This window comes from Astyanax mexicanus, chromosome 1 (genome assembly GCF_023375975.1).
Source record: "Astyanax mexicanus isolate ESR-SI-001 chromosome 1, AstMex3_surface, whole genome shotgun sequence".
In the NCBI taxonomy this organism is placed as follows: domain Eukaryota; kingdom Metazoa; phylum Chordata; class Actinopteri; order Characiformes; family Acestrorhamphidae; genus Astyanax; species Astyanax mexicanus.
This window is the reverse complement of record NC_064408.1, coordinates 87,471,772-87,498,402: the sequence shown is the minus strand read 5'-3', so window position 1 is coordinate 87,498,402 and position 26,631 is coordinate 87,471,772. Positions and strand designations below refer to the sequence as shown.

The 26,631-nt window shown below is 41.8% G+C and overlaps 1 non-coding gene across 1 annotated transcript; it reads right to left on the bottom strand.

The window, feature by feature from the left end:
• Positions 1-14,351: 14,351 nt before the first annotated feature.
• trnac-gca (transfer RNA cysteine (anticodon GCA)) lies at positions 14,352-14,423 on the bottom strand. Its single transcript has one exon. It is a non-coding gene; the product is annotated as a tRNA-Cys (tRNA).
• Positions 14,424-26,631: the final 12,208 nt, after the last annotated feature.

Genomic DNA, 26,631 nt, shown 5'->3' with positions numbered 1-26,631 from the left:
AAGACTGCGGAGAAGATCATCAGGACTTTACTGTAATCTCTGCAGAGCATCTACCACCACAGAGTTCACAGAAGAGCTGCCTCCATCCCTAAAGACTCTACCCACTCCCAGCATGGACTGTTTACTCTTCTGCCTTCAGTCTGGAGGTACAGAATTGTGAAATGCTAAACCACCAGGTAAAAGAACTCCTTCTTCCCCACTGCCATCAGACTCTTGAACCTACCTCAGAAATAACACTGCACTTTACTCTCTACACGTTTACATGTCACATTTTCACATGTTCACTTCACTGTATTAATGTTTCTAATTGCACTACTAAACTTTTTGCACTTTTGCGACATAGCTGTAGCTTCATAACTGTAGACCATCATATTCTTGCTTGTATGTAATAGCAATTTCACATATCATTTTAACACCAATTTAATATTTATATTTAGTTTGTTTTTTTTTTTTTTTGTATTTTTCTACTTTTCTTTTTATGTGGCATACTTGGTGAGAAGCAAAGAAACAGTTTCATTGTACAAGAAAACTTATTTCCTTACTGTGCACATGAAAATAAACTCTTTGAATCACTTGAGTTTGAATTCTGTGTTTCAGGCAACTTCATGATCTCTGATGGCCTGATTGTGCCCCCTGCTGGGCTCAGACTTCACTCAATCTAATTTGTGATCCTGTTCAACACTCAGTATGTGCCAAAGGATTATGCAGTGGCCAAAAAGTGCCTTTACACTATTGGCCTGCTACTGTCTGTGTGGGTTTCCTGTCTCTAATGACTTGTGTCTTTGTTGTTTCTTTCAGATTGATTGTAGAGAGTGTGGCTGCACACATGTGAATGTGGACTGAAGAGGATTAGACCCCCTGCCTTCAGTACAGCTGCTCTCCCCAACCAACTACGTTCTCTCTGTTAAAGGAAGGTTTTAGACTCCACCCCCACTCCAACACACACTTACACACACAAACAGTTCAGAGCTTTATAAGTACAGGTTCCTCAAACCTTGACCCAGTTACCAGCGGCCGTGGGCTTCTCTAAGCATCTTGAACATTAAGGACGTTGGTCTAGTTAAAATGAACTCTGTTTTGTCATATTATATATGTATACCAAAGTTTTAAGTCTGATTTCATTAAGTATAGTTTCAGCAAAACCAAGTTGAAATGCAGAGAATTAGTGAAATTTACTCTGTTTATATCATGCCTTTTTAGTGCTTGGATCACATTTAGATATTTTACAAAAAAATTATTTCTAATTTCACTACCATGTATAGTTGTGCAGTGTAAAGCTGCTTTAACACTGAATGCAGAAAATTTGCAGGCTAATATATCAGGTTAAACTCTGCCTGAACAGCCCTTCATCTCAAATAGGAGGTTACTATTTGATAGTTGGTTTGGATTGAGACCGGATCAAAATCTCACCATAAACAAACTGCTCCAGAGTTCATTTAAAACCAGAAAGAGACCATCACCTCTCGCAGGTCTCAGTACAGTTAATGCTGCTAACAAGCAATGAAAGATTATACTTCACCAATTAGCATAGTGCTAACTGCAAGCCTAAGTCATAACACACTCTTCACAAATTTTGTGGAGTTGCCCAGTAATCTCTAATAGGCTTATGTTACACTTCACTAAAGGGCATAATTCTTAAGGTTAAGAATTAACACATACATACGCATTTGTAAAGGCTTAATACATCATAGATCAGTTGTCATTACACAGAGCATAGTATGGAGTAATACTGATCACAACAGCAGCATCATGAAGCCTGAAATTTTGCTGTAATTTAATCCATTTCTTTTTTTAAATTCCCAGACAATTCCCCTTGAACTGGACTTGGACTAGACTTAAGTTCAAATAATGCAGTAAAGCGTAAAGAGCTTCTCAGTTCACTGCAGAGACCTTCAAGCAAAAACTCTTTCCCATCACAAAACCTTCTATTAACTGCAGCACTGAGCTGCAGTCCCTGCCTCTCGAATCAGCTCTTCCTCCTCGATTGTTTGTGCAGCTGCCAATTCTGGGTGAACAATGCTCAGACTGATAGCTAGAGATACCATCTCTATTTCAATCCCCCATCCTTTTTCAGACAGCCAATGGCAGTGGGACGAGGGAGAAACAGTTCCAAAATAACTTCAGACAGTATAGAGGGGGAGGGGCTTATGTTTTTATTATGAGGCACTTCAGCGTTAGGGAGAGAGATGCATGTTTGTGTGCCTGTCTGTGTGTGGGACAGGGATGGTTCTTGTAGAGGGTTCATACGAAGTGCATCTCTCAGCAGGTCCCTGTCACGCTGACTGAAACAGTGGTAATGCCCTCAGGCATCCACATCTTAAAGGTTTATCCCTCTTCAAACACACCAAGCTAAGCAGGGTTGGAGAGCAAGCAGGGCCAGACAGGGCCAATTAGGGCTGGATTGGGCTCAATAAGGATGGATTGAGGAGGACAGGGCCATATAGGTCTGGACAGGACCAGCAAAGGCATGGACAAGGCTGACAGGATTCAGCAGGGCTGGACAAAGTGGGATGGGAGCTGACAGTACTGAGGATGGACCCACAGAGAAACCCATAGGGCATGTTGGACAGGATCAGGATCAGAGTAGGACTAGTCTGGGCTGAGTAGGCCAGGATTAGGCTGGACAAAAGAGAGAAGTGTGTGGTAACAGGGCTAGGAAGATACTAACAAAACTATGCAGGGTTAAATACTAGAGAGGGATGTGTTAAATTGGTCTGATTTGGGATGAGCTAGCCCAGACAGGGATGAGTCGAATAGGGCTAGATGGGATTGAGTAGGAATGAGCTAGGCCAGATAGGGATGAGTCGAATAGGGCTAGATCTGTTTGATTAGGAATTAGCTGGGCCAGACTGTGGTAAGTCGAATAGGGTCAGATGGGTTTGAGTAAGGCTGAACTAGGCCAGACAGGGATAAATTGAAGAGGGCTAGACGAGATAGAGTAGGGATAAGTTAGACCAGACTGTGATGTGTTAAATAGGGGGTTGAGTAGCGATGAGCTAGCCCAGACAGGGATGAGTCGAATAGGGTTAGATGGGTTTGAGTAGCAATGAGCTAGGCCAGGAAGGGATGAGTTGAATAGGGGTAAGACGGGTTTGAGTAGGGCTGAGCTTGGCCAGACAAATAGGGCTAGACGGTTTTGAGTAGGGCTGAGCTAGGCCAGACAAATAGGGCTAGACGGTTTTGAGTAGGGCTGAGCTAGGCCAGACAAATAGGGCTAGATGGGTTTGAGTAGGGCTGAGCTAGGCCAGACAAATAGGGCTAGACGGTTTTGAGTAGGGCTGAGCTAGGCCAGACAAATAGGGCTAGATGGGTTTGAGTAGGGCTGAGCTAGGCCAGACAAATAGGGCTAGACGGGTTTGAGTAGGGCTGAGCTAGGCCAGACAAATAGGGCTAGACGGATTTGAGTAGGGCTGAGCTAGGCCAGACAAATAGGGCTAGACAGATTTGAGTAGGGCTGAGCTAGGCCAGACAAATAGGGCTAGACGGGTTTGAGTAGGGCTGAGCTAGGCCAGACAAATAGGGCTAGACGGATTTGAGTAGGGCTGAGCTAGGCCAGACAAATAGGGCTAGACAGATTTGAGTAGGGCTGAGCTAGGCCAGACAAATAGGGCTAGACGGATTTGAGTAGGGCTGAGCTAGGCCAGACAAATAGGGCTAGACGGGTTTGAGTAGGGCTGAGCTAGGCCAGACAAATAGGGCTAGACGGATTTGAGTAGGGCTGAGCTAGGCCAGACAAATAGGGCTAGACGGGTTTGAGTAGGGCTGAGCTAGGCCAGACAAATAGGGCTAGATGGATTTGAGTAGGGCTGAGCTAGGCCAGACAAATAGGGCTAGACGGGTTTGAGTAGGGCTGAGCTAGCAGTGAGATAACAGCCAGGTTTATGATCAAAATATTTTCCATACAAATATTTTCCAAAATTGTTCCTTTGATCTAGAATCAGCTTTCTTTACCTTCGTAACAGCTCCACTTATTATAGTACTGCCATACACCACTCCAGTATTAGCATTCTCCAAAAGCTTGTTTGACTGGAATGACCTCTGGTCCTCACCCCCACCCCAACTCACAGACTCTGCTCCCAGACTGACCTTGTGTTTCTCCGTAAGGCCACAGGATGTGGTTTCTACACTCTGGAGCTTCGGGACACTCTCAGGTCCCTCAGGCCCCCAGCGGCCCCCAGCTGGTCTTGGCTGTATTAATAGAAAGCTAAGTGCGTATGCGATGAAGGCTCCATGCCTTGGAACAGAGGGCAGAATGAGAGGCATGTCCACAGGGCATTTTGCCGGCTGGCCTCAGGGCTTCCATCACAGCCTTGGTTTGGGAGGATCTCTGGTTTCAAGGCTGCACCCCCTCCTGCCTCGAAGCACAGCAAAGACACACTACACTGTAGGAATTGTCTTGCTGTGACACACACACACTCATACACAGACACAGAGATACTCAACACAAGACCATAGTGGGTCAGGAATTCAGTGTGGATGAATTGTGATTGGTTGCTTGCTATATGACAAAGAACACGCAGCACAAATGTTTTATCAGGTTGCTTATCCCGTCAGCGCTGTGAGGTCTGCGTGTGCACTTTAGAGCATCATCTCTTTTTAGTGTTTTAAGTAAGAGAGTTGCAGTTAACCGTTTCAAAACTAGAGATACTGGGATAACAAGCAAACTCAAGTTCAAGGCTCATGTGTGGACCATTTATTCACAATGAGACAATTTAATACGTGTGTAGATAAATGTACAGGGCTTTTTTTTTCAAAGATCAGTGTTTATCTACCATCCATGCTTGTGATTTATGATCTCCTCCTAGCACATAAAACAATGTATTTTATTACTTATTAATGTACATGAGTGTTTGTTGAGATTATCTATGATGCAATATTTCCTGTACTACTATATCAGAGTGTTTATTGAGGTCTTTTATGGACTAATGTCTCAAGTTTTAGTGTATCAGAGTGTTTATTTAGATTATTTATGGACTAATATTTCATGTTCTGATGTATGGGAGTGTTTACTGGGGTCATTTAGGGGCTAATATCTTATATTCTAGTGTGTAGATGTGTTTACCAAAGTAAAATATAGACAAATACATCTTATTCTTGTGTAAAGAAGTGTTTAATGAGGGTGTCCATGGACTAATATTTCATGTTCTTAGTGACTATGAGTGTTTACTATGGAACCTTTTTTGTACTAAAATGTCATATTCTATTATATATGATTGTTTACTATGTTATTTAGGGACTAATATATCAAATTCTAGAGCATTTTGAATGGAGATTCAACTAAAAGGGAAATATTGTCTGGAAAACTGGGACATAGTGTATTGGAGTATTTAAGTAATTGATGTATCAAGGTTTAAGCAATTAAAAGACTAATACTGTATTTTCTAGTGTAGTAGAGTTTTTAATAAGGTGATGTATGAACTAATATATTCTATTCTGGTGTATATGAATGTTCTTTGCTAGTTTAGGATTGTGTATGTACTAATATTTTCTGTTCACTGGGAGTAATAATTCCTATTGTAGTGTATATAAGAGTTAATTTTCTAGCTTTACTAACAGGCAACTATATAAAATAAGCTTTGTTTTCTTAGTTCAGTTAGCTGAAAGAAGTTTTCTTCTTAACACAATGGTGAATTTGATCTTTTTTCAGTTTCCCCTATTAAATGTATTAGTTTAATTATACTGTGTAATATAATTTAATGAAATTAACAGCAATCACAGATCACACATTAAAAAGTAAAGGGCAGGCAAGTCTAGTGGAGTAATGTGTGTCAGTGTCTGTGTGTGTGTGTGTCTGTGTGTGTGTGTGTTCACATGCCCCCCTTTGTGTCTGTGACTCCACAAGTACCCCAACAGCTGTCCCACAAGTGTCACCATAGCCCCTGCCCCTAAACACACACCCACCAACACATGCATGTACTTTCCTTAGAAGCCCAACAGAAGAGTGTTGGAGACAAATGCCACGGCAGCAGGTGCTTAAAACACACCTCCTCTGTTCGGAAACACAGAGAGGAGTGTTTCCTCCAACAACACAACACACACTTCCATACAGACTCAGGGCCACACAAGCAGACACACATGACCATCCGCACATCTGCACATCAGTGTAGTACTTACAGTGGATCACCATGGACACACTCTGCTGGGTAAATAATAGGGGTGGGACAAAATATTGATATAGAGACATATTGTATAATTTTCATTTGCAATACATTATCGATACATGGTGTTAAATATATTATAATATTTTTATTAAAACGTAGACGCTGTAGTTTTTCTATAGTTACTGCTTTATTATTCCATGTGATGGTGCTATTCAACGAACAAGGTAAACCTGCTGTAAAGAATATTGGTTGTTAAATTCTTTGCTCTGGAAAAAAAATGAAGAGACAACTTCAGTTTCTGAATTAGTTTCTCTGATTTTGCTATTTATAGGTATATGTTTAAGTAAAATTAACATTGTTGTTTTATTCTATAAACTACTGACAACATTTCTCCCAAATTAAAAAATATATATATTGTAATTTAGAGCATTTCCTTGCAGAAAATGAGAAATGGCTGAAATAACAAAAAATGCAGAGCTTTCAGACCTCAAATAATGCAAAGAAAACAAGTTCATATTCATAAAGTTTCAATCAGTATCAATATTTTGTGGAATAATCCTGGTTTTTAATTTAAGTTTTCGTGCATCTTGGCATGTTCTCCTCCACCAGTCTTACTCACTGCTTTTGGATAACTTTATGCAAAAATGCAAGCAGTTCAGCTTGGATTGATGGGTTGTGATCATCCATCTTCCTCTTGATTATATTTCAGAGGTTTTTAATTAGCTAAAATAAAAAAAATAAAAATTTTTCAAGTGGTCTCTAATTTTTCTTTCCAGAGCTGTATATATTGAGTAGCATATAATCAAAATATTGTAATATCAACATTATGGGCAACGTATCATAATAATATCGTGTCGTGAGATGCCCTGTGATTCCCACCACAATTTAAATAATATAAACTAATGGCACTAATGTGTGAAGTCACAGTAATATAAAATCATTTTTTTTTCTCTAAAGCTCTTTATGTCGTCTTATTGAGAACTGATGTGAACATCCAGGTTACGAGACAGCAGTAGTGGGTGTCTGAATTGACCAGTCAAATCCCTTACAATTTAATCAGTGTTTCCAGCTACTATTGTTCTGCAGAAATTTCTGAAGATTGCACGCCTGAGCTTAACAACTGGAGACAACTGTCTCACTGACTGTGCGTGCCGTCTACAACTGAGGGGTGTAAGCCTGTATTATCTCTGGGTAGAGTAGTTTAGACAGAGACTTGGCAGATGAACACATTTGTACACACATCTAACCGTTTAGAGAAACTGGGTGGCCTAGTGGGATATATAATGCTATACACAGTGGTGCTTAATAGTTTGTCAATCCTTTAGAATTTTCTATATTTCTGTATTAATATGATTTTTAAGTCCTAAAAGTAGATCAAGAGAACCCAGTTAAACAAACAAGACAAAAATAGTTCCTTTGTGAGAGACAAAAGTGTGTGAACCTCTTATTAGTTAATTTGAAGGTGAAATAAGAGAGAAATAGGCTTTTCAATCAATGGGATGATAATCAGGTGTGGGTGGGCCAGAGACTGTGTTATTTAAAGAAAAGGGATCTATCAAAAGCCCTATTCGGACAGGATTAGTTTCTCACTTCTACTCAGTGATAAAACTCTTGCAACTGGACTGCGATTGAAAAAACAGGAGGACCAGTGAGTTTTTAGGCTTTCTCGATCACATGACATCACGTTCAATAGCTCCTCCATTTCCACTCGCTGTTGTGTTTACATGGATCTCTGTGGAAACGCGTGTTCAAAGCGTAATTACGGTTTATGGCAGGGGACAAATAGCTATTTTATTAAAACAAGAGGTGACATAACTCAGAGATGTGGATCCGGACAGGACTAAAATTACTGGAGGACCACGGAGTTCAGTGAAAACCAGTAGGTAATTCAGCCTGTAATTTTTTCAGGACATCTAAGAAAAAAACATACATGGTCAATCCGGACAGGAATAAAATCAAAAAGGGCCCACCGTAAAAGAGAAAATTACCGCCTGAGAAACTAATCCCATCCGGATAGGGCTTAAGTCAGCTATTCATAGTACATGTTTGTAGAAGTGTGTTATGGGACGAACAAAGGAGATTTCTAAGGGCCGCACAATATATTTTAATATTTTATATACATTGTATATATTTATATTACTATCAACAGAAAAATGCAATGCAATATAAAGCGTCCCCAAAAACAATAAATAAATAGGTGTCTTGATGAACCCAACAAACACAATTACATTCTTAGAATGTTTCCCTAATATTATATATTTTTTATTTTTGGGAACATTTTGTCATAACATTGGAGGGTCCTTAAATGAGGTAAAGTTTTTTAAATATTCTATAAATATTATTGTGAAAACAGTTGCTCCTAGCTTTGGAATAACTTTTAGATAATGCTAGCTAAAGTTGTGGCCCCCCAATGTTTTCTTCTAACATTGGGGGGCCAATATAATAAGTGAATAAGTTTTTGTGATGACGTTTTTAGACAATTCCATTAAGGTTATTGCAGGAATATTTGCTCGTTGAACTTTCAGAGAACGTTAGCTAAGGTTGTGGTAACATTTCCTGTTAGCTGTGAGGGAGCTGTTTTGGCAGCACATCAGTGTATTATGCAGGAGGTCCTAATTTTGGCTCATCTCTCATCATCTTTTTCTGTTTTATGTATGTGATCTAGACATGAAGTACCAGTCGCATCGCCCTGCACAGGCTGGTACACTCACTGGATATTTTTGGGATTTAACCTTTATAAGAATGTACATGGTTATTGTGTTGTGGAACTGAAGCTCGTGTGCAAGTGAGACAGAGCTGAATCAGAGTCTGAGTACTGACAGCTCAGCTCTGTCATGCTTCATACGCTGATATAAGATTATCACTGTGGCACTGCTTCAGCATTCCTCGCCCTTGGTGAAACACTGGGCACAGAACCAGCATCCAACACGCGTTCCACACGAGGTGGACAAATCAAATCCCATAAGTCACACTGGTGCGATTTGTATTACATTTCTTAGAGGGGTTATATAATAACCCTAAATCAGAAAAGGTTGGGACAGTGTGAAAAATTTACATTTGTATAGACAAGAACCCAACATATAAAAATGATTTATAGTGTGTCTGGTCAACTTTAATTTGTAAATTTACATCCATTCCTGCATTTCAGGCCAGCAATACATAAAAAAACAGTTGTAACAGTAAAGCATCTATCACTTTATAACACACTTTGTTTATTTCATAATTCTGCACACATTCTCTGTGGTTGAAAGGTCAAGGCCACAGGCAGGGCAGGCCAGTCACTGTTGCTTCTTCTTCCACAGCCATTACTTTGTAATGTGTACAACATGTGATTTTGCACTTTGTCTTGTTGAAATGCTTTGAGGATATCAATGTACAGCTCTGGAAAAAAATTGAGAGACCGCTTAAGAATGATGAGTTTCTTTAATTTCATCAAATTGAAAACCTCTGGAATATAATCAAGAGGAAGATGGATGATCACAAGCCAACAAACCAAGCTGAACTGCTTGAATTTTTGCACCAGAAGTGGCCTAAAGTTATCCAAAAGCGATGTGTAAGACTGGTGGAGGAGAACATGCCAAGGTGCATGAAAACTGTGATTAAAAACCAGGGTTATTCCACCCAATACTGATTTCTGAACTCTTAAAACTTTATGAATATGAACCTATTTTCTTTGCATTATTTGAGGTGTGAAAGCTCTGCATCTTTTTTGTTATGTCAGCCATTTCTCATTTTTCTGCTAATAAATGCTCTAAATGACGATATTTTTATTTGGATTTTGGGAGATATATTATCCATAGTTTATAGAATAAAACAACAATGTTCATTTTACTCAAACATAAACCTATAAATAGCAAAATCAGAGAAACTGATTCAGAAACTGAAGTGGTCTCTTATTTTTTTCCAGAGCTTTATATATGTTGCTCTAAGATCTTAGCGTACTTGTATGCAACATAACATGCTGCCATCAAAGAAGTGTACTGATGAAGCATTATAAAACGACAGAGCCTTGCGTTTGGACTTGCTGATAACAGTCTGGATTGTCTTTTTTTTATATTAGAGGTGTAATGATTTCAGTACATAGAATACATAATGTAAAGGGGCTGTTATTTTAATGTAATGTAATGTTAATTCTTATACTTAAAATATAATAATTTTGCTTTCAATTAATCAATATTTCATTTTAGGGGTTGTGTGTGTTTTTGTTGTATATTTTAAACAGGTTTTGCACTGCAAGCAATTCAATAATTACCAGAACCAGTTTATAAAGTTTGTAAACAAAAATCAATCGAGTTTTTCACCATTTTTACCCTTGTATGTGTATGTACAAGGTAGTAATACACATTAGACAGTTTATATAATTAGTGAATGTTGATTTGTGCCTGCATTCAGCTCAAGAGTTACAGCATCATTAAGGTCAGGTACTAATTAGTTCTGACAAACCAACTAATCACTCCAGAGAACACACCAATACTGGGGGCTGTATACCTGTCTAGCCCCTGCATGACATTGAACACATTGACCTTAAGGTTATTTGTGGCTGCTTCAGATTGTCATGTTCGTTTTATTGGTCAGTGTTTCCAACAGACATTATACAAGCTGTCAGAAATGGGTGCTGCTGAAGTCACACATTGTAAGACTGTTCAGAATCTCACTGTATTTGGATAAACTTAAGCTCTGTATAGATATATATTTCTATAGATATTCAACAGTTAGCATCAGTTAGCATCAGTTAGCAAGGGTTAACTTTTGGTTGAGGTCAAAGTTCAGGTCAGAGGAAGTTAGTTTTTTATACAAATATGTTACCCTGTGCAGATATTTTTGGATCTGAGGTCTTCCACTATTGTGCTCTGCTGAAACAAAACACACATTACATTTCAGTCAGACCTTTTATTACATAAATGTTTTCTTTATGTAATTAATGACATTTTTAGGTTATTTATATGTTACATTTTTTAAGGACATATACTGAACCAGTTTGGAAATATGTGTTCATTCATCTCACTTTATTTACAGTAAGTAAGAGCACTGGGTTAAAGCTTTGAAGATAAAACTATAAAAGTGTATATTTTGCATAAAAATGTGCTGTTAAATACAAACACTTTAATGAAATGTTTAAGTTATAGAATTAATTTTAAAATACAAGACATAAAATTATAAAATTATGAAAAATATGAATTATGTTACATTTATGTTGGAATTTAACTTATTATTATATTATTACTTAATATTTGGTAACTACATTTGAAGGATACCTACATAGAACTTTATAATTCATTTACAAGCATTGCATATTGTATTTGTAAAATAATACTAAGTATTTATATAAGTGTTTATATAAAATGCAAATACTGAACATCATAGTTTAAACTTCACAGAAATAACAGCATTGATTTAAGCAAATGTGTACTTTAAACTATATCACTTTAAGTTATTAAATTCCTTCAAAATGCTAAAAAATGTCTGACACTGCTGAGATTGACCAGGACTTCATAAATAGTGTTTAAGTGCATAAAGAGAGAAAAAAATGTATACACTGTTTTAAATATATGTACATACATTTAAATATAAATCTCTGATATTCAACATTTGTAGGTTATACTGGTACATTATCAACACTGCTTGATTTCAGAAATTTCCTTGTCATGTTGCGACTGCTGTTGTAAACTAATCGTAAATATCCAACTACTCCTTTAGTAAAAAAGTATACCGTGTTTATGCATGTGTTATGTAGCTCCATTTGTAGCCAGCCTTCATATAATGTTTTATCAAATGTTTGCAGTCATGTGCTGTCTTTATTACAATAAGAACAAAAACATGAATGAGCAGCTCAATTCATTTAACTGATTTTAGTTTGAAATGTTTATTAATATTCAGTATATGTTTGGGCTGTGCTCTTATGGATCTTTAAAAAATATGGGTAGAAAATTAAGGGTGATGGGGCATAAGGTCAAATGTGACAGGTCAGTTATGCAAGGTTTATTTTCTTACATGAAAGGAAAAGCAAAAATGTTATGGCTGAACCCTATGGCTGTGAAACCTCAAATTTAAAATAAGCAAATTTAATATTATAGAAATGAATCATGCCTTTATCTATTTTTACCTATTGATGGCCAATAAATAAAACAGTATCAATCACCCTTAATTTTCCCTATATTTTCCTTTGGGAATAACATGCTTCTAGAGATTAGTTTCAGGCCTTCTAAGGAGAGCTCACTGCATCTCCCCTGCAGTGACCCTGCAGCACTGACCCTCTGAGCCATCTGAAAAATGTGACCTCGCAATAATAATGTTGTGGTTAGAGGAGCTCATGCTTCAGCTGGACCGTCAGTCTTGCAGAGTGATTTGTGACTTCTTAAAGGCTAAGAGGAAACAAATCTCCTGAAGGTTCAGAATAAAGACTGCTCTCGCTGCAGTTACAGCACCATTTACATTCCCTTTAAAGATTAGCCAGACCGGGCTGCAGAATTAAAGATTACCTTTAATACGGGGGGAAGCTAGAGGAGCTTATTCCCCTCTGAAAGTAGGCCTATAAAGCTCGGTTTTGAAGTTGTACTGGATTATGCTGTGCTTTTAATGAGGGGCAAAAGAAAAGCCCTCTGCTTGTTAAAGTGCTGCAGATTATGAAGCATCGCAAAGCAGCCACTTACAGTTCATTGCAGTTCATTACAGTTCATACGGTGGTGCAGCAGATTACAGTTTACCTCGGGTTCAGCTCTAGCATCTGCGCTGTGAGCTCAGAAAAATGTACTCTCAAATATCAAGGGCCCTATCACGGGTGTTCTTAGGACAAAAGAAACTTTGTGACAAATTATTGTAAAAAAAGTTCTTTAAATGTTAAAATGTTTTATCACTTATTTACAATTTACTTCCACTGAAAGGTTCTTTTAAGTTCTTCACTTCAAATACAACCCTGTGGTAAGTTGACTATTTAGGCGTGTCACATTATTTCTGTTTGAATGAACACAAACTCTTTAGTGGTACCATTTTTTGTTCATTTATTATGATGTTTACACTCTGAAACACAATGTTAAATAATGAAGTAATATAATATAGTATATAAAATACAATTATTTTAGTTAGAATATTTATTTTTTGAGCAGAAATATGTTGTAAAATGGACTTGGGTTGTAGTGAAACATGATAACAAGTACAAACTTTTGTCGAATAGCCCACCTCTGTTCTCCCTGGGAAAGGTCATCTGATGCGCATGAAGGAGTAGTTTGGATAGTGTGCTCATCAGTTGACTTATCCTGACATAATTTCAAGATGGCAGTGTCTGAAGAAATATCTGAAGGTACAGTGTATATAAACAGTGTTTTTTTTTTCTTTTTAAACTATCTGTGCACTTTCAAAGTTCTCAGTGACTTGTTTTAATAGCAGGGCCCTCAGAATTCTAAAAATGAAATGTGGAGCTACTTTGAGATTGTTAATAGTGTAAAAACTGTAATTTCTTTGCATGTGCAATGCTATGGCCCTATCACTACCATTGTAAGCCTGTTGGGAGCATCAGCTAAAAGGGATTGTATTTTACTATACTGGGGATGAACAAAGGTAGGCTATTTGACAAAATTCATCCTTGTTTTCAAGTTTCACTACAACCCAGGTCCATTTCACACGAGAGTTGTCCTTTAATTTTCAGGCTGAACTAGCAATACATTTTCTAATCTTCATAGATGTAATTTTCTACAAACTGTTGCTACAAATTTTGTTCCTAAGTCATACCAGAAGGCAAAAGCCAGGAACCTTTAGTGGCAGATTCTGTTCTTCTTTGCTCCCAGCACACTTTTAAATGGATGAACTTAATTTTAATCGAAGCAGTACTCAGTGGCACAAAAAGGGGGTATGCAGCGTATGCGATGCATAGGGGCGCTGCACTAGAAGGGGCGCCAAATCGATGTGAAGGAGGTACAGGAGGAGAAGCTGGAGGAGGTAGAGAAGGAGAGACAGGTGGAGATGAAGGAGCAGAGACTAGAGGTCTGTGTGTTTGTTTGAAGAAGGAGGTTATGCTTAATCAGTGTATTTGGGATTATAGACAAATATCTTCACTGAATCTCTTCACATTTTCCATTGTGTACATATAAAAAATGAAATACTAAAATTATAAATAAGAAGGAGAGACAGGTGGAGGCTTTTGCCCAGCTGTTGTTAGGAGTAGTTAGGATTCTGGTAGAATTTGTTAACTTAATTAGGCACTGTTAGGACTTTGGGCTATGGAGCCATGCAGGTTTACCTCAAGCTAGCTATCTGAGGCTCCAGTGAAGATCGAACTCAAACCTCTGGTTTTGCAGACCAGCGCTCTATCCACTGAGCTACGGAGCCATGCACGTTAACTGTCCTGCCAGCTAACGTTCGACGAGGGTGGGATTCGAACCCATGCGTGCAGAGCACAATGGATTTCTAGTCCATCGCCTTAACCACTCTGTTTAAAAAGGGGCAAAAGGGCCAGCTTGAAGGGGGAAAGAAAAAAAATGAGGAAAGAGGGAAGAAGAGAAAGGGAAAAAAAGGAAAATGATTGACATTAGGACAGAATCTCAGCTTTTATTATGTAAAATAATTGCTGTTTTTGAGTGATTTATTGTTTTGACCAACAAGATGCTCCAAAAAGTGGTCAAGGCGGCCCTCTCCTCTCCCCTGACACATATTTACACCTCTTGCTGCCTGTGCAGGGCCTCAGTAAAGGACAGCTCCCACTCTGCATCTTACCTTTTTTACCTGCTGCCCTCATGACCTTTTACTGGCTTTTTTCCTCATTACTGGCTTTTTTCTATCCCACCACCATGTCTTTTAATGTACTAGCCCAACAGTATTTTTTCTCAATCAGCCAATTATGGATATACACTATTTATTGTGTATTAGTGTGTTGTTTGCTGTGTATTTGTATGCACACTCTTGCCAGGATTTGCACCTGGAATCTCCCACCCAATGGATGGACATGTTACTATTACACCATGAGAGTTGTGTTTTTGTTGTTTGCTTGTTTTTGTTTTTCAAATAGTTGCAACAGCAACTATCCAAAGTTTTTATGCAAATAGTTGCAACAACATTTTTTTTCTTTGCAACAGCAAATTTTTCTTTTTTTTTTTTTTTTCATTGCAAATTTTCTAATGAGGATGCTGAGGGTGGTGAGTGGGTGGAGGACCAAACATGGGAGTGTGCCAGGGGTGCCTGACAGGTGAACCAGCCTTCAGTGTGAGCTGGAGCTGGGGAAACTATCATACAGTATTTTACTATATTTTTCTCATTTTTTCTGGAATCATAGTCATGGCAACCGAACGCCGTTATTTGAAGCCCTCCGGCTACGCTGAAGTCTACACACCACAACCTAGGCAGCCTCAACATACCTTAGTGATCATATTCAAAAGCACCGTTTGAGTGTGTACAGATTTGCTATAAATAATTATGAGTATTAATATGAATACGTAGTAATACATGCTCAATTTAGACAAATGACGATATTACCAGCAACAAAAGAAACGTAACGTCAAACTTCACGAAACACATTCAATGTAGCCTATGCCAAAGCAGAAGTGTTTACAAACACACCACATAATTTTTCATAACTTTCACTTAGTGATTTCATTAATTTTAGTAAGTTTTACTTGTAAGAATGACTTGTAATGATAAGAGAAATTTGCCACAGATAAATAGACGTAGCCCACCTGATAAACGGTATCACCCGTTTCACTAGTTACAACATTTACCTAATGTTATCTGATTGATTACTGTAACAAAACTGAAAAATCTCTGTTCTAGTTTTTTATGGACACAGACACGACATGACAAGACACAGAAAAACGTGAACAAGTTACTTAAAGTGTTCAGTATAGAACATTAACAACACATTATTCAGCGTTATCCTTGTGATCGTCCTATCAAACTTCACAAAACACATTCAACGTTCTCCACTGCAGAAGCGTCTCATTTAGATATTTCATTCATTTTAAAAACTTCTACTAACTTCTTAATGACAGGAGAAGCTCGTCGCCGGTCAATAATGGTACCTGAAGATGAGCTGTATTGCCTGTTTCACCTGCACCTCGCAGGCAAAACACTCAATCTTGATTGGTTCCTTTGCCCCTGGGAGCGACCACTGTTTCGAAGCATGTGATTGGCTCTTTTGCCCCTGCTGTTGTTAGGAGCTGTTAGGATTCTGGTAGAATTTGTTAGGACTTAATTAGAAGCTGTTAGGAGTTGTTAGGACTTTGTGAGGAGTTGTTAGGACTTTGCTGGGTCTCGTTAGGACTCTGTTAGGTCTCGTTAGGACTTTGTAAGGTCTTGTTAGGTGTTGCTGGGTGGTTGCTAAGGCGTTGCTATGGTATCCGTGGTGGTTGCTAAGGTGTTGCTAAGCAGTTGCTAGGTGGTTTCTAAGGTGTTGCTAGGTGGTTGCTAAGGCGTTGCTATGGTATCCGTGGTGGTTGCTAAGGTGTTGCTAAGAAGTTGCTAGGTGGTTGCTAAGGTGTTGCTAGGTGGTTGCTAAGGCGTTGCTATGGTATCCGTGGTGGTTGCTATGATGTTGCTAAGCAGTTGCTAGGTGGTTGCTAAGCAGTTGCTAGGTGGTTGCTAAGCAGTTGCTATTGTATCCTTGGTGGTTGCTATGATGTTGCTAAGGCGTTGCTAGGTGGGTGTTGCCAAGCAGTTGCTAAGTGGTTGCTAAGGTGTTGCTAGGTGGTTGCTAAGGCGTTGCTATGGTATCTGTGGTGGTTGCTATGATGTTGCTAAGGCGTTGCTAGGTGGTTTCTAAGGTGTTGCTAGGTGGTTGCTAAGGCGTTGCTATGGTATCCGTGGTGGTTGCTAAGGTGTTGCTAAGAAGTTGCTAGGTGGTTGCTAAGGCGTTGCTAGGTGGTTGCTAAGGCATTGCTATGGTATCCGGGGTGGTTGCTATGGTGTAGCTAAGCAGTTGCTAGGTGGTTGCTTAGGCGTTGCTAGGTGGTTGCTAAGACGTTGCTATGGTATCCGTGGAGGTTGCTAAGGTGTTGCTAAGCTGTTGCTAGGTGGTTGCTAAGGCGTTGCTATGGTATCCGTGGTGGCTGCTAAGATGTTGCTAGCGGTTGCTAGGTTGTTGCTAAGGTGTTGCTAGGTGGTTGCTAAGGTGTTGCTATGGTATCTGGGGTGGTTGCTATGGTGTTGCTAAGCAGTTGCTAGGTGATTGCTAATGTGGTTGCTAAGGTGTTGCTCTAGTATTAAGTGATTGCTAGGTGGTTGCTAAATAACATATTTGCATAATTGCAGTTGCTAGGTGATTGCTAATGTGGTTGCTAAGGTGTTGCTCTAGTGTTAAGTGATTGCTAGGTGGTTGCTAAATAACATAATTGCATAATTGCGTTGGTATGGACGCTAGGTTGCTCTGGCCATGCGGGGTGTCCAAACCTTTGACCGACAGCTGGTTTATCCAATAGCTCCTCCATACACTAACAGTACTGGAGCACTGGCTGGGGTGCCGGGGTGTCCAAACTTTTGACCGATAGCTGCTCCATACAGCAGCTCCTCCATACACACACAGTACTGTAGAGCAGGGGAGAGAAAGGGTTCCGTGCGCAGAGCTGCTGGTGTGCGAGATAGAACTTTGGGCCCCCCATTCATTTCTATGGGGAAACATTGTATGACAATTGTACGAAAACAGTACGTCGGATATTTTTGGAAAGAGCTCGATAAGTTCTATAGGCCGTCCGATTTTCGTCTACATATCTCTAAAATTGTGACGTACACAGGCTTTCAAAATTCTCCCCATTCATTTTCCATGGGAAAAAATGCGTACATTTACGAAATGCGTACATTTACGAGGAGGATACAGGGCGAGGAGAATACAGGGAGAGGAGAGTACAGGGAGAGGAGAGTACAGGGAGAGGAGAATACAGGGAGAGGAGAGTACAGGGAGAGGAGAATACAGGGAGAGGGAGCAGTGTCGAGGTTCCCTGTGTGATATGGGTCTCCAGAAGCTGATATGGTATAAAAAAAGCTCATTTGAAAGCATAAATTGCACAATTTAATTTATTACATTAAAAATATTTCTGTTATGAACAACATATTTCTGAACGAAACATACAGTACTGTGCAAACGTTTTAAGGGACCTGTGGGGATTTCAGTAAAGAAAAAACTTGTTATCTGTGCAGTAAGTGTTTATTAGCTCAGTAAAACACTAAAAACGTTTACATATAGCAGTGCTTTTAAAGCCATGTTCTCCTTAATAAAACATCTCCTAATCTCTCCTCCTCATCTGAGTTTAATAGAGTTATTTCTCATCATATCTACACCTGGTTTGGTAAATTGGTAAAGCAGGTGAGCTGCTGACGGAACTTACTTAGTTAAATATGAGAATTCCTTGTTATGTTCTACTGTATATGATGTTATGTAATAACAAAAGTTTGGGAGAAGGACCACGCCCGAACTCTACGTTCTAACTCCACCCCATATCAATCAACCGTCCTATAAATACCTCCCCTAACCAACTACCTCTCGTGACGAAAAATTCGTAGCATTCGATTTGACGCACTCACCTGCCAGCATTTGCTCGCTCCCCATGGATCTCCAACTCACCGCCTCCGATGAGGACCTCTTCCCTCCCAGCCAGCCTGTCTCTGCTCCTGCTCCCTCTCGCCGGGCTCATCGCTTGAGGTCTGTCGTCTCCATTCCGGCTACTCCTGGTTCTACTCCTGGTTCTACCCTTTCTTCTTCCCGGGCTGGTCGTCCTCACCAACGCACCCCCAGATCTCAGCGCTCCCGTCGCTCTTCTCCTCCTTCCCCCACTCCTCCTGGTCGAGCTCGCCGCTCTGGGCGCCCGGCTTCCTTAGCCGGCCCCGCACCCCCTTCCCCGGCCGAGCCCCTCTCTTCTGGTAAATCCCAGCCTCCTCGCATGTCCGATTGGACTGTTGTTAAGTTACAGCGGGTTTTGAAGGACCGCGGCGTCCCTTTCCCCCGTTCTGCTCCCAAAGCGGAACTTTTTTCGCTCTATCTCTCCTCGTTGGGTGGAAAACAGCGCGCAGGAGCCGCACCGGCGTCGCGGTCCGATGACGTCACCCGCTCAACTCTTCGCCACGGCTCCTCTCGCGCCGCAGGCGCGGCACGCCCTCCACCTGCTTCGGCCTCAGCGCCTCCTCCGGGCCCCGAACCCCTCCCCTTCTCCTCTGCCTCCTTCTCTCCTTCTTTGCCGATCCCGGCTGTTTTCTCTCGTCTCTCTCCTTCCCCCCCGCTTCCTCCATTCGTCCAACCCCCTCCCTCAATCGTCCAACCCCCTCCCTCAATCGTCCAACCCCCTCCCTCGATCGTCCAACTCCCCCTCCCTCAGCCGTCCAACCCCCTCCCTCAGCCGTCCAACCCCCTCCCTCAGCCGTCCAACCCCCTCCCTCAGTCGTCCAATCCCTTCCCTCACTCATCCTTCGTCCCTCCCCTTTGCTTCGCTTCTGCCGTTCCCCAACCAGTGTATTCCAGCCAGCCTTTCTCATTCTCTCACTCTATGCCAGTCCAGCCTCTCCCCTCCACTTCTATCCCCGTTCCCCCCCAGTCTGCAGCACTCGCCGCGCCCTTCACCGGAGCTCCGTGTTCTTCATTCTCCCTGTCTACGGCACCGCCTGTTGCCCCCCCGGCCAACGCACGGATGTTCAACCCTCCCCTGGTCTCCTCCTCTCTGCGGAACCGCATTCTTCAAGGTGCGGATGTCGATCTTTCCTCCCTACTTCTCCCCTCCCCTTCTTCTGCTCCCCGTGTCATCGACACCGGCGACATCTCGCTTACCTTGCATCAACCAGGCCCCCGCGTCTCCAAAATCCTCTCTGCAGCCGAGTTCGCCTTTGCCTTCTCCATCTTCAGGGATGTCATCTGTTCGGCCTTTCCATCACGCCGCCAGGAATTGGACGACTATCTGTCCTTGATTTTGGATATGGCTATCCGTTTCGGAGGCTCTGGTTCTACAAATATCATCGCCTCTTCTCAGCCCGCGCCGCGGCTCGTCTTACACAGTGGAACCTTGCTACATTCTGGGGTGCCCCAGACCTGGAACTTTATTGCCACGTTTTCGCGGGACGTAGCTCCCTCTCCTGCTCCGCGTGTGGCGGCCCCTCTCACCCTGCTTCTGTTTGTTCCCAGGCAGCCTCCACCGCCCCTCCGGCCCCCGTCCAACATTCTTCGGCGCGCGCCGCTCCCGTGCGCCCGTCCTCTTCGGGCGCCCGCGACAGCTTCGGCCGCCCTATCGTTTTTCTCGACGGGCAGATGGTTTGCAACAATTTCAACCACTTGGGTTGTTTTGCTTCCTCCTGTCGAAGGCTGCACGTCTGCTCTCGATGCGGTTTGGCGCACGCTCTCTCCTGCTGCCCAACGCGTCCCCCCAAGTTCGGCCGGAGCTGACTATTGCGGTTCCTCTCCACCCCAGTCAACGTACCGGCTCTCGCCGCTGACCTGTCTGCTCACCCTGACACCTCCTTCGTTTGCAGCCTCCTGGACGGCTTTCTCTTTTGCTTCTACCCCGGTCTCGTCGCCTCGCCGAGCTCTTCTCTCACCTGTCCTAACCTCCTTTCCGCTCTGGCCGAGCCCGATGTCGTGTCTTCCCTTCTGCAACAGGAGCTCTCCAGTGGTTTCATTATCGGTCCTTTCTCAACGCCCCCTTTTTCTGTATTTCGCATCAATCCTTTGGGCATTGCCACACGAAAATACTCTGGCAAGAAGAGGATCATAATTGATCTCTCGGCTCCGCATGGCTCTTCGGACCCGTCCATCAACAGCCTCATACCTAGTTCTGAATTTTCTCTCCGTTACGCGACCGTGGATTGTGCCATCGAAGCCATCAAGTTGGCCGGCAGAGGTGCTTGGCTGTCGAAGGCCGACATCATCTCAGCTTTTAAAATCCTACCCCTCCATCCTGACTCTTGGCACCTTTTTGGAGTCCGCTGGGACGATCAGTTTTACTTTTCCGTTCGCCTTGCTTTTGGGTGCAAAAGCAGCCCGAAGCTTTTTGATTCCTTCGCTGAGGCGCTGTGCTGGATCTTGCTGAATAAACACAGGCTCCCGTTCGTGCTCCACCTCCTGGATGATTTTCTCGTCGTTGACTCGCCTTCCTCGCCCCCCTCGCGGGGCCTTGACGCCGTGACCAGCACTTTCACTCGTCTCGGAGTCCCGATTTCGGAGGAGAAGACCGTGGGTCCCGCCACGTCTCTGGAGTTCCTCGGGATCATTCTCGACTCCGCTTCCTTCCAAGCTTCTCTTCCTCAGGAAAAGCTTAATCGCGTCACTTCTTTCATCTCCGACTTTCTCAGTTTTCCCACCCGTACTAAACAGCAGCTTCTTTCCCTGCTCGGCCACTTTAATTACGCTACCCAAATCATACCTCAGGGTCGTTCTTTCATCTCCCATCTCCTTCGCTTATCTTCTTCTGTCCGATCCCTCCACCATTTCGTCACGCTCGACGAATACTGCACGTCGGAGCTCCGATTCTGGCTCTCTCTCCTCCGCCACTGGAACGGGATCTCCTTTTTCTATGCCGACGCAGCTTCCAGCCCTTCTGATGTTCAGCTGTTCACTGATGCTGCGCCTTCCTCTGGTTTCGGCGGCTATTACGGCGGACGCTGGTTCGCCTCTGCCTGGCCGAAGCAATTCGTCCGCTCCGCTGCGCACCTGCGCGATTCTTCCGCGCTCTGGGAGATTTATCCTATAGTTGTCGCTGCCCTCCTTTGGGGACATGAATGGTCAGGAAAATCAATTTTACTCCATTCAGGCAATCTCGCCGCGGTCCACATCATCAACAAAAGTAGATCAAAATCGCTAGAAATAATGCCTTTTATCCGTCGCCTCACTTGGCACTCCATAAAGCATCAGTTTATAATTAAAGCTGTCCACATCCCAGGTTTATCTAACTCTATTGCTGACTCTCTTTCTCGCTTTCAATTCCAGAAATTCAGATCCTTGGCTCCGCATGCAGACTGCAACCCAACGCCGGTACCTCCATTTTCACTAACTACACTACACCTAACCCCCGTCTGAACGAACTAATCCTCCAAGCACAACAAACCATCCTTTCAGCCGTTTCCCCACAGACACTCTCTACTTACTGGTCAAGCTGGAAAGCATACAAAAATTTCCACTCCGCACATAACATATCTTTCCCTTCTCATCATCCATCCGTAATAGCAGCTTATATTACTTTCATTCACACTCAACATTCAGCCCGTTCCTCATCACTCCGAGTCCATCTGGCAGCTATCAATTTTTTCACTAAACTAATTACTGGCTTACCACACCCTTCCTCTAATCACCCTCAAATTTCCCTCCTCCTGAAAGGAATAAAAAAATCAGAAACTCCATCCTCACACGAACGAGCTCCCATCTCACCAGAAATCCTCCATCGTTGCATTCAAACCCTCCGATCAGGCTTTTACCCTCCGACAACATCCTCCACGCTCCAATCGATATTTCTCCTGGCATACTTCGGATTCCTCAGATGCTCAGAATTCACTTCACTTAAAATCTCCCACAACTCCTTCTCATACCCCCTCATATCAGATCTCAGCATCCTGGACTCGGATACCCTCACCTTTAAAATCAAGCGAAGCAAAACTGACCAACTTGGCAAAACCACGATCCTCCATCTGTTTAAACTTGACTCACCCCTCAGCCCGTACGAACCACTCGTCCACCACCTAAATCTCCGGCTCTCTCAACAAGCATCACCTTCAGATCCTCTGTTCACCACGGAATCTGGTAGTATTATCACAAGGCACTGGTTCCACACACATTTCCGCCGCATCCTTTCAGTCAACGGTTACTCACCAGACCAATTCTCCGCCCACTCATTCCGCATCGGTGCAGCATCCAACGCCTCCAGACAAGGAATCCCCGAGCACGTCATCAAGCTTCTCGGACGGTGGTCTTCTCAGGCGTACCACTTATACATCCGTTCCAAACCAGACGATTTGAGACAGGCTCATCTCAAACTAGCTTCATTATAAGCTCCATATTTTGGGGATATAACTGCACGCTTCTTCAGCACGCAGTTCAGAACTCCAGCCCAAATTTCCCCGAGTTCCCTCCCCTTTTTCTTCCTTCTTTTCTACTTCTATAAGGCGTGGTCCGCACTTAGCAAATTATGCTTATTTGCATCTGTTCAAATCATATGTGGTGCTTTTTCCCGGTAAAAACACTCATATTACCTTGGTGCCTAAAACGTTAGCACAGTACTGTATATTATACATGTGGTTTAAAATTAATCTTATACTAAAAGTGTCTGCCAAAACATATTTTTTTAACAAACTTGGCATACTGTTTCATGGTTTTATGGAGTTATGTTATATAATTTATAGACTAATATATACATATATATATATATATATATATATATATATATATATATATATATATATATATATATATATATATCATAGTGTCCCTCGCATAATGTACTAAACATAAATATAAATAAAAATATCAGAAAAAATATAACTAATAATAGCCTATTTTATTTCACAAATGTCACATTTTGTATTTAAATATTTCAACAGACGTAGGAAGTCTCATTATTTAATATTTTTAGACAGTTTTGGTTTGGTCCCCTGCTGTTTTTACTGTTAAAAACCAATGTCACGCTATCATACCTTGTTAGTATTTTCCTCCAATGTTAGTATTTTCCCGTAAATTTCCGTATAATATTAAAATAAAAAAATATATCATTGAGGAGACAGGCCACTGACCGCTGTGTGTCTCTTAACCAATCATGGTGCCGGTTGAAGGAGAAAGTCCCACCTTTCAAGAGAAACAGCCAATTAGCTTGCTGGTTTTGCGGAGCACGGATGAGGGTCAGTGTGGGGGAAGCATAGGAGCGCTGCACTAGAGGGGGCACCAAATCGATGCCGGAAAATGATTTGTAGTCGGCATATTCTGTAAGAGCTGTTTGTTCATGCATGATAATACACAGGGGCGTTGCCTGGCCTTCCGGGGCTTTAGCCCCAAATAAACACACTGGCCGTGTGTGAATGAAAAAACTCTTAACGCAAATCACGTAGCCAGTTCAAGGATAAAGTTCCGCCTCTCAGGAGAAACAGCCAATCAGCTTGCTGGTTTTGCGGAGCACGTTGGGCTAGTATGGAAGCCCCCGCCCCCCACCGCCTTACTGGGGAGGACTTTTGAGGGTTTTTGAGTTCTTGCACCGGATTTCAGCGCTGATGATAAAACATATCTGGAGATATGGCAATTTTTGTAAACTGTGTAAACTGTGATATGTTTCTGATAGCTGGTTAAAAAGAGACGTCTGTGAATCAAAACACACAAATCAAGGTTTGAGAAAATAAAACTTTAAACGTTTAACTTGCCCTGATGTACCTGATCAGCCGATAGTATGTTTGCATACACCTCAAAAGGTATGTAGTTGCACCCCTGGCAGTACTAATAGTTTAAAGAGAATATAGAGCGAGTTTAGTGGGATCAGACGACTATAGTCCATAATGTAAAGTTTACAGAAGGGAGTGGATAACACCTGTCTTCCATTTCTAAAGTTATGAATTTCTTGATTCACAGTGTCGCGTGTTTATCGAGAATATGAGACACTCGTAGGAGGCATTACCATCCACAGTGGACAGTGCAGTGAGTGGTAATTATTGTGACCAATGATGTCAAGTTGAAATTGTCCATTTCAATATCATATATAGTACATATGCAATGAAGGAAAGCCAACACAATTATCCCACATATCAATGCCTAATTTGTTAGCTTCCATGGTACATTCCCATGACATTTGCCATATTTAAACTTTTGGCATTTTTCTTGTTTTTTGCATAAATTGAAAGCTTTTGATGGATAATAAAACAAATGATCCAACATAATGTGGCATAAAATTGTTGTATATCACACTCTTCAAGAGGAATTCTAATTGCAAATTCTGTTATGTTAAATAATTAGCATCATGCTAAATGATAGAGGAAAAAAGGGAGAAAAAGAGGGAGGAAGAGGCAAGTTATGCTTCCTGGGACTCTCAGTCTCAGATGGCTGTGACAGCCATGAAGATCGAAACCTGTGACCTCCAGGCACTAGTCTGACACCTGCACAGCTCATAAATCAGAGCTGGATTTCCTCAGTTTGGACGCACGCTTCAGCTGACAATTGTGAGCGATTATGTGTGAAGCAGTGGGCAGTGATCTATTACATCACTCCCCTGAGAATTCTCATGACCTTCACACTGTCCAAGAGGTTAGTCACCCTGTAGGAGTAGACAGCAATACTCAACATGGTCACACAGGAGAATACCAGTGACAGGGGCTTTATTACAAAAAGCAACAGGCAGCTATATCTGAACCTGAATCACAATCCACTAATATCACTCTACAAACACTTGATTCATCTTAGAGTAAACATTTCACTATAGCCATTACACACATTCAGTAGAAACCATTCAGCTGAATAGTGGGGCTGCGAGTGTGACCCCTCTTATCCCCCCAAAAATGAGAATTGTTAGTGGGTTGAGGGCAACAAAAAGCTAGCTAGGTAGGTGTTTCAAAAAGCTGTAAATGTATATATTTTTTTTACAACAAACTACATTTTTGTGTGTGCAGTTTTCTAGTATTAGTTTTAGGCCTCATCTTCCCCCGTTAACTCAATAAGGTGTCTGTTGGCTAATGTATGAGAATTAGCAATTAGTGTTCTCCTCCTAGCATGTTGAAATCAAGCTTTTTAGTGTGAATGTGTAGTGCTCTTTTAGGGGCAGTTTGAGTTTGAGTTGGTTGAGTTTCACATGTCTTGGAGAAAGCACATCCTTCCAGCTTTTTACACTGTGTGATGGGGGAATCCTAGCTGGTGTGTGGATTGGAAATTAAGCTACTATGCAGAAGATTCCTTTATTAAGACAACCATGTTCACTGTTTGTGTTAGACACAGACTGGATTTGGTTTCCACCTTTAACCCATCTGTGCAATTCAGGGGTGGGCTGATAATTGTAGGTTTATTATGTCTATTAAATCATAAAAATAATTAACAAACTGTGCTGAACTTTGGCCTCTGTTGGCCACACCTGGTTAAGAGTCTTGCTCAAGGGCCCAACCGTGGCAGCCTGTGTACTGAACCCACAACCCTGTCATTAATAACGCAGTACTCTAACCACTGAGCCACCACTGTATAAATGATTAATTACGTGTGTATTGCTCCTGTTATAATCTCTTAGACACAACATTTATTAAGAGAAGGTAAAGGTGAAAAACATTAATCTAGGAAATTTTATGTTTCATGACACATTCACACAATGTAATGAGCAGCTGGAAAAATGCAAACCCAAGGCTGTGATGAGCTCTCAACTACAACAGTATCACCATGCCGTGAAGTGCTCACACTTCCAAACTCTTCTCAGTTTCATTTGATTGATAGCCTCAGCTTGCCTTTGTGTTCTGAGGAGTGAAAACTGAATAATGACACTAAGACCACCCCCAGCTCACCCCCTACACTGTTCCCATACATGGGCTTCCAGGCCAAATGCCTGTGGAGGAGCTTCTCTCGCGCCTCTCTCGTCCTTCCATTCATGGCCACTTTACTCTCAATGGGGCAGGAGCTACCAAATAAGGTGAG